This window comes from Phalacrocorax aristotelis, chromosome 2 (genome assembly GCF_949628215.1).
Source record: "Phalacrocorax aristotelis chromosome 2, bGulAri2.1, whole genome shotgun sequence".
Classification (NCBI taxonomy): domain Eukaryota; kingdom Metazoa; phylum Chordata; class Aves; order Suliformes; family Phalacrocoracidae; genus Phalacrocorax; species Phalacrocorax aristotelis.
In genome coordinates this window covers 26,658,544-26,668,350 of record NC_134277.1, presented here as the reverse complement: position 1 = coordinate 26,668,350, position 9,807 = coordinate 26,658,544, and positions in this window count along the sequence as shown.

The following is a 9,807-nucleotide window of genomic DNA, read 5'->3' as shown; positions in this document are numbered from 1 at the left end:
ACAAAACCAGTGGAGAGTTCATCCATTAAACTATATGATGTATACATCATATCAGGCTGTTTAAATGTGAGATGGGGATAATAAGAATGTAGTATGTTCAGAACTTGAAATGTGGTGGAAAAAAATATCAAAATTCCTGTCAACGTTTTCTTGTCATTCCCTTTGGTGGAGGCTTTTGCCGTTTCATTTGTCCACCAGTGAGGGTGAAGAATGGCTTTCTATGATGAAGTGAGGCTGTGGACTTGAGATCAAAGGTAGGAAAGACAAGCCATAACTGGAAGCAGAGTGTAGGAACAGCAACAGCAGTCAGAGCAACTCCAAGCACTTGTAACAAATCACAAGGTGGCATGTAGTACTTGGCCTTTTCTTACTATGTAGCTTAACAGCAATTCATAGGAGCACTGAAGAATGTAACTTTGGGCTTTCACCACTGACTATATGAGAATGCTCCATCTTACACTTTACTATAGCTTTGAAACATTAACCCCTTCTTACGGGGCAACAGACTAATATTCCACAATGCTATTAAGACCACAGCATGATAAAGAAGGCCAACAGAACTCTGGGCAGCATTAGGAGAAGCGTTGTCAGCAGGTTGATGGAGGTGACCCTTCCCCTCTACTCAGCACTGGTGAGACACATCTGGATAGCTGGGTCCAGTGCTGGGCTCCCCAGTACAAGACATGGACACACTGGAGCAAATCCAGCAAAGACCCACAATGATGAAGGCCCACGATGATGAAGGATCCTCTGACATACAATGGTGAGTAGAGAGAGCTGGGACTATTCAGCCTGAAGTGAAGACTCAGGTGGATCTTATCAATATTTATAAATACCTGACAGGGGGATGCAAAGAAGGCAGAGCCAGGCTCTTTTCAGTGGTGGCCAGTGACAGGACAAGAGGCAATGGGCACAAACTGAAACACAATAAATTCTGTACGAATATAAGAAAAATCTTTTTTACTGTCCAGGTGGTAACACACTGGATCTGGCTGCCCAGAGAAGCCGTGGAGTCTCCATCCTTGGAGATATTGTAAACCCAGCTGGACACAGTCCCGGGCAATCTGCTGTAGCTGACCCTGGTTACGAAAATTCGCAACTGGCCCATGCCGACTAAGGAGAGAGGCTAGCATGCAAAGTACAGAATTAAAGAGGAATTCTTTTATTCATGTGCATGAGGTGTCCCATTCAAATTAGGGCACCCAGAATGTAGTTTTTCAAGTGTTTCAAGCATTCAGGTGCAAAACAATTTGACTAATTGCCACTTAATAAACTCACACTACTAATCGTAGTAAAACTTTGCAGAGCAACTATATTTCTATGGTGTCATCATCCACCTGCTTCTCTATTGGTCAGACAGCCCTGGAGTCGGTCTTGCTATAGTTACTTACCTAGGGTGACAGACAATGGAAGGGTTTAAAAGACGTGTTAGAGGAGCTAGGATACTGGCATTATTTTGGTTGTGCAGGGGTATCTTTTAATCCTTCATGGACAGCTTTTAAGATTCTGAGAAGCAAAGTCCTTATCTCAGGGGCTAGGCTGTCCTCCTCCTCCTTATGATGAGCTGGGATCATTTAGTTTGCTTGCTTAAGCGTGGCTATTCAGTATACAATGTAAACTAAGCATATCTTTTTAAAGAAAGTTAATACAATTATACACTATGAAGATTAATTGGTATAATAGTTAAAGAATGAGATTTTCCTAACACCCTTCTTTGAGCAGGAGTTGGACTAAATGGTCTCCAGAGGTGCTTTCCAGCCTCAGCCATGCTGTGTCTCTGTGACCACAGCGAAAGAGATGATTAGTAGGTAGTTCTCAGCAAAAAAGACACTGGCAGTTACGGCACAACAAGTTCATGTTAATGTAAAGAGAATGTATGCTTCCATTAACCACCCTCTGGAAACATGAGTGGCCAGCTAAGATAGATATGAAGGCAAAATACAAGCACAGCACTGTGTGTGTACCTCTATGCTTTACCTGTAGAAAGCTGAACCTTGAAAAGGAAAGAGCTCATTTTATAATCTCAGGTTAAAAATCTTTTTTGTTTTAAGTAGTTTAAATCTTTTTTATTTCTTTTTGCCTTGCTCCGATGAAATACAATCACATATTTTCTTTGGACTTTCTTCAGTGTTAGCACAATTTCTTTGGAAATCTGTCACCACACTGCCATCAAGGCGTCTATATCATACATCTTTCTGGGAGCTAGAGGGCAATGGCTTCCCACAGGACATGGCAGGAGGCTCTGGGTAACTATGCTTGGGACAGAGAAAAGCAGAAAAGGAAAGGAGCTAATACTAGCAAACACTAATTTTTTCTGACAGACATGTGAATTGAGCATGTCCCAGATGACTTGTACATTTGAAGGGTGACTGATTCCTGAATCCTGTCTCCTATAAGAGGCCTCCTGATTTCTAACAGCTACTTTCTAGGTAGCTAAATAGCTGTGTTGAGAATATTTTTGGAGCCAACCAAAGATTTTTTTTAATGCCATTGTATTTTTTAGTATATTCCCTACTCACACATGAAAAACTGCAGAATGCTGTTCATAAGTGCCTCTTAAAAACATTGCAGTGCAGGATCCAGTCTTTATCACTGGGTGACAATTTAACAGTCCATGTCAGTTTATAGAGAAATGTATGCTCAACAAGTAGTTCTTCATAAAGACTCCTGAGTGTATGGAATTAGCCCAACTGTTACAGAGTAGAAGCTCTGCTCCCTCACTGCCTTTCTGTGGAAGCCATAAGCCTTTTCTAGAGGGCAACAGAACTGCAGCAAATGTTTCCAAACACTTCACAGACAGATATAAAGGGCTCACATTGTAAGCAACGAAACTGATGCAGTCTTGGGATGGAAAGTGACAGTTGTGCTGTATCTTTAAAAGAATAAGGAAAAAAAGCAAAGGATCATTTCTTTATTAGAATCTGTGGTGGTAAATAAACAATAGACAAGAAGTGTAGAAGAAAAATATAAGATTAGACATCTAAGGAGTCCATTCAAGTATAAATTTGCATCACAGTTCAGTTAAACATGCAGTGCAAATACCAGCATGTTGGAAATCCTGCTCCACCTAAAAAGATAATATGTATGTATCTCTTCAAGCGATGTGCTGCATTCCATGGCAAAGTACAATGCTGCTGGTCACAGTGGATCTCATAACTCAGATACAATTTAATGTAGAAATATTAGGGCAGGGCTTCCAAACTAGAGCACCTCTATACAATAGCATACCCCAATCAAAACTGAACACATGTTCTTATTTAGAAAAGTACTGTCTAATGTCAACACTGAGATTCTCATCAAGGTACATATTTTATATTTCCTGTAGTTCTAAAAAGTAGCTTCTATATAACTTTTCTCTATCTTGATAGCAAATGAATAAGGTGGTTATGCTAAGTCAAAACAACAGCTTACTTGGGAGAAAACCAAAATTGTGTTGGACATAATTCTTGTCTTTTCCTTAGAGCTACACTTTCCTCTTTAACTTCACCTTGCTGATTTTTTATATTTATCAAATCATATTCAATTCAAAACCTGGATTTCGAGCACTTTCCAAGTCCTTTAAGCCTGTCATCCTTAGTCCCATCTGCAAGTTGCATCTAAAAGTACAGAACATTCCAATTACATTGAAATATTCCAGATCACTATTCTAAACAGCAGGCTAGGACAGTTAGAAAACTGGACTTCATTCGAAATTCCTTTTAAGTGTGTCTGAAAGGTACAGCCAAATGAGGAAAGCCTTTGAGAAGCAACATAAACGAAACAAAAAGTTTAGAAAAGGGTTAAAAAAATGTTTTATCTTGATGGCAAAAGATACCAAGAAAGATTAAAGAAGCCTTATAATATGTAAAAAAGTTCTAACAAAAGGGGCTGTGATCACTTTTTCTCCATCTCTAATAAGATAAGGAAAAGAGAAGACGTACTTAATATATATAGGAAGGCAACAAAGCTGGTGAAAGGACTGGAAGGAATGTCCTACGAGGAGCAGCTAAGGATTTTGGTCTTGTCTGGTTTGGAGAAAAGGAGGCTGAGGGGCAACCTCATTGCTCTTTACAGCTTCTGGAGGAGGGGAAGTGGAGAGCGAGGTGCCAGTCTCCTCCCCCTGGTATCCAGTGACAGGAGGCACGTGAGTGGTTCAAAGCTGTGCCAGGGGAGGTTTAGACTGGACTTCAGGAAGCATTTCTTTACCAAGAGGGTGGTCAAACACTGGAACTGGCTCCATAGAGAGGTGATCAATGCCCCAAGCCTGTCAGTGTTTAAGAGGCATTTGGACAATGCCCTTAATAACATGCTTTAACTTGGTCAGCCCTGAAGTGAATTCCCTTCCAACTGAATACTGAATTCTACCCTATTCTATCCTATTCTAGATCAAATAGTTTAGGTCCTCGGAGAGGTCTGCAGGTTCATTCCCTCCAGACACCTGGCAGTGTGGCTTCCTCCAATTCTTTGACTCCCCAGGTGCCCTGGACATGGTGTTCATTGCTGGCCATACGGCTCAGGTAGCCTGAGTAACATATGTTGGAGTCCAGCCCCTCAAGGGTCCTTGCTGCCTGTCTGTACTTCTACCAGCACTCAAGCTACTAATTCAGCCAGGTTTGCACAAACTGCGGTCATAGCAGCATGTATCCTCACAAAAATACTACCCAGCACCCATCTCCATCTGCCTGCCAGCATACGAAGGGCATACAGAGTACCATTTGTCAACCATGCCTATTCAGGAAAACAGAAAAAAAAAAAGAGTACTCAAGAAAGGTCTTTGCTCTAACTTCATCAGTCAAGGATATCATCTACCTAGGAGTTCCACCACAAGAAATAGGAATAAGGGATGCGATGCATAATTTTATAACAAAAGGCATAAACAGAGAGGGAAATTGTAAGGGTTGGAAAGGAGCAGTGTATTTCCTAAAGAGGCAGCTAACCAGGTAACAGCAGTGTTTCAGGTCACAGTGCCCAAGTCTTTTAAGCAGGCGGTTACCTTACAAAAGATAACAGCAAAAAACAAGGCAAGTTAGGAGCAATCAGAGCCATTTCACAACTACATGTTAGAGCCTTCCCATACTTTGACTGACATCGCAGAACACAAAAGAATATGCATAACATTTTCGGCTGGTGTTTGTGTAGATTTTGGTAGCCTTCAAATGCACATGTCCATACAAATATGTGGTTTTACAGCACCTTCCACTGGTATGGTCTGGCCCATGCTAGTAAGGAGCTCATGCAATCTCACAGAAAGCTGGCCACATCTGATCAGTCCATAGACTAAGCTGAAATGTAACAAAGTGCTTCAGTTCCTTGGACCAGCTCACTACACAATTATACAGTGCAAGAGAAGAGGCCAGAGTTGGGGAAGGATGATACTGCTTCAAACCCTACTGAGATCACAAGCTGCCAGGGAATGTCAGGTTAAATGTTGGTGCAGGGAACGAATCACCACATCAGCCCACACAACACAGCTTGGGGAAAGAGTACCATGCCATACAGTCAGGAAACAGCCAGCAATTTAAGGAAGTGAAACTAACACCCACACAGTGTCTCAGCAGATAACTGGTGGGCAATAATCAGAGGAGTACAGCTGCTCTTTACATGAGCTCTAATTATGTAGAGACATGGTTATGCCTGTGGAGATTCCATCAGGCTGCAAGCTCACCAGAGTGCACAACTGAGCAAGGCTGGTGTGAGTCCCAATCCAAACATCAGTTCTGCTATCTGTTAAACCAAGAACTACACAGAATGACCTATGCCGACCTGCCTACTGCTCCTAAAACACCAGCAGGTCCTACTGTCTCTGGACTGGTTGCTATTAGCATTAGAGTGCTTGCAAGACTCATCCACTGCAGAAAATTATTTGCAGTTCACTCAACTTTCTCTGTTCAGCAACTGAGAATTTAAGTAAATGCCAGGGAAAGTATCTTCCCATGGGCCAGTGGCAGCAGGCAGCAAAACATGGAGAATACAATGCAGTGAGCACTGTATACAGATTTTTGGGTGTTTCTGATTGGCATTTGTAATTTAATTTTCACTTCCTTTCTTAAGAGAGAAGCCACAGGAAGCACAACCCTAGAAAGGAGGAGAGTAACATGCAGGAAGTTTTGAGAAAGAACTGAAGGGATGATGATGGATAAACAAAGGAAATTACAAGATACATGGCCAGAGACTCACATCGGCAACAGGAAAATACAGGCCTATGTGACTAGTAAGTCTTTTTAAAGAAAAGTTGAGAGGCTGTTGCCAGAGTAGACACAGAAGGTATTTACCTCTGAAAAGGAAAAGCTCTGGAGGCCTCTGTGTGACATCCACACCTGAAAAATAGAGCAGATGCTGGAACAGATAAGTATCAGTATGTATCTGTAGGACATCAAGGAGAAACAACATAAGAAATGGGCGAGAAGTAACTTAGGGCATAGAGTAAAGAAAAAAGCTGAACTAAAACAAGAAGAAAGGGAATAAGAAACGAGTAAATAAGTTTTGTAAAAGGTCATGCAAATGTTTTTTTCACTAATAAGAGCTCAAGGAACTGGCTGGATTATTTCAAGTGTTGATGTACAACATGATAGAAGGAATTATTAAGGTGACAGAAATACAGTGAGGTAATAATCATGGAATATAGGTGTCAAAAGATCCAATAAATGTTGAAGTGCCAGAATAATATTGTACCTATAATGATTTGACAAATATAAAGAAATTAGAGGAAATAGCAGGAATCAAAATAACTCTGGAATCTCTTATAACTGGAAACTTGGGAACTGCTGGCAGTCTGATCTACAGATCACACTGGATATGAACAGTGAACTCTAATTTCAGTAGGCAAAGAAAATGCAGAAGGGATGGTATCATTATGGGAATTACTAATACACATTAGAGAACAAATCCTATGAGTTGCAATGGGGGACAAGATTTTAGCAGTGAGTTTCCACCCCAGTCGCTGAGAAACAGGGTAGTATTTTTGACTCAGTTTTTCTGAGTAATGAGACTGCAAGGAAAGACCTGATGTACAATAAGAATCTTTATTTTAATAATGAAGTCATTCTAGAAGAGTTGATTTTTTGCTGGAGAATCACATCAACAAACTTCATGCTTAAATGTCTGCAAATGTCAACTGAAGGGAAAAAACTTGTGGGAAGGGGATGCTGCTGTTGGCCAAACAGGCAAGACACACCATATCAAAACAGCAGACCTGGTTAATGAAAATAGCTAACACACACACACACACACACACACACACACACACACCCCCCAACAAAAAACAAACAAACAAAAAAACCCCAAACAAAACCAAACAAAATCACCAACCTTTTGAAACAATGGATGAAAAGCTTAGTCAATGCACAGAGAATAGTACAGCTAAAGAGGAGTCTGTCTAACATGACTGGTAGGATTGAAGCTGACTAGTGGTAATGATTGATGAGAAAACACAGCTAGCCAGGTGTACCAACAATGTTCTGGTTAATATGAGGATATATTGTCTGCATAGCCTCCCAAGCCAGCAGCCTCCAACATGGGGTATGTAACCCAGAACACCAGGCAAGTCACTCTAACTAGCACCAGAGTTATGACCCTACTAGGATGAAGCTGGGGAAACTCAACAGCCCCTCTGGGGCAACAACTCAGTTTGGGCATTGCTCAGATTCCTACAGATGAGAAGTAACCAGCTGCCTCAGCAAGCACACACAGCTACAGGGAGAAAACTTTAATGATCTCCAGGGAAGCAGGCTATGCCTATATAAACAAAAACACCTGCCAGAGAGAGCAGTTGCTCTCCCCCAGGCAAAAGGGTGTGATGCTTCACATCCACAGTGCTCAGGGCCAGCAGATGCTGTACTTCATGGCACTTGGTGTTCTCTGAGTCCCACGTGCTAAGTCAAAGACAGTATTATTGTTTCTTATAGTTTTCATACCAGAAAATGGTATGAAATAATAATTCATATAATTAATATATGATATAATTCAAATAATTAACATCATGTCAGTCCTGCACCAATCCCTGAAAAGGATGTTTTTACTGCATCACATCAAGCATTAGTTTGTATCCCTTGGCCTTGACATGTGAATATATGGAACTGTTTAATGTACAGCCATACCATTCTATCTGCTGAGGATGCATTCCTGAAAAGTGCAGCAATTAGGGATTCAATAGGTAGTGGTATAATTTTTCTGGTAAGAATTTGTGCAATAGCAGACAGGTGCATGCCAAGACTTAAGAAATAGCTGAAGTACATAGGAAAGCATATAAGGATAGAAAGCAGTACTAATATGATCAGCGTCAACAACTGGAAGAGATGCTAACTTTTCCACAGGTGGTTTAGCGGTGGCTGGAGATGCTGCTTGCTTTCTAAAACTTGCAGTACCCTGGTGACCCCACCCAGTTGTTCTCAGAACAGATATAATTCTGAAGGATTGTGGTGGGTTGACCTTAGCTGGCTGCCGGTTGCCCACCCAGCCACCCTCTCACTTCCCCTCCTCAGTAGGATAGGGGAGAAAATAAGATGCTAAAGCTCCTGGGTCAGGAAAAAGCCAGACAGATAACTTACCAGTTACCATTATTTGAATTGGGAAAAAATTAATTTAACTCATTGCCATTTAAAATAGAGTTGGATGGTGAGAAACAAGAAAAAACTCTCCTCCTTGGGTTTCTTCTCCCACGTCACTAGCAATAGAGTGAGAGGAAATGGCCTCAAGCTGCATCAGGGGAGGTTTAGATTGGATATTAGGAAAAATTTCTTTACTGACAGAGTGGTTAGGCATTGGAACAGGCTGCCCAGAGAGGTGGTAGAGTCACCATCCCTGGAGGTATTTAAGACATGTAGACGTGGCACTTCAGGGCATGGTGGTGCTGGGTTGATGGTTGGACTTGATGATCCTAGAGGTCTTTTCCAACCTTAATGATTCTATGATTCTATGAACTTCCCCCCACCCTACTCCATTTTCCCAGGCTCAACTTCACTCCTCCTTTCTCAACTCTCCCACCTCCTCCCTCCGCCACCCCAAGCGGCACAGGGGGATGGGGAATGGGGGACTGTGATCAGTTCATAACAGTTTGGTCAGTCCATAGCTGTTCCTCTTTGCTGCTCCTTCCTCCTCACAGTTTTTCTCTGTCCCAGCTTCACTCCTTCCCACAGGCTGCAGTCCTTCGTCAACTACTCCAGTGTGGGTCCTTACACCCAGTACAAGGATTTTCAACCTCTTCTGTGGGATTTGACACACAACTGCTAGTGAGAGCACTCCTGCTGCCACCCTCCTAAACACGTGTTTTAATGGTCATCATTACCTTCCTCAGAAGCCTGCTACTTATTGTGGTCATTCAAAACAGTCAAGGAAAAAGGATGAAAAAACAGGGTAATGGCAGTGCTCAGTGGAGCAGGGTATGGTAAGGTCTGTGTCAGTACTGTGAAACATTAGAAGTAGAAGCAGTCAATAGCAGGGTATTACAACATAAATCTTGTTCACTGGGCACTGGAGCACGATACAGTACAATACAAGCACACTGCCCAAGGGAAAACATTTCTGGAGTAAACTATCCACAGAACTATGCCCAAGCTACACTTCAAATCAAACTAGTTGTTTGCTCCAAAGAAGGAGACCAGGAGTCAACTAACATCATTGCAGTGTGGGAAATCAAGCAACCAAGATGAGAAGCAAGTCAGTAAGCATGATTATTTTAAAGTGCCTATATTGAAGAATATTCACATTTCTCGAAAGCATCTCTTGTATTATTTCCCCCTCATTCCAGGAAAGTTCTGATTGTTTAAGACCATACGTCTAATTAATTGCATTTTATTATCTCAGTATTGCTAAGTATTGGTGTTTCCTAAT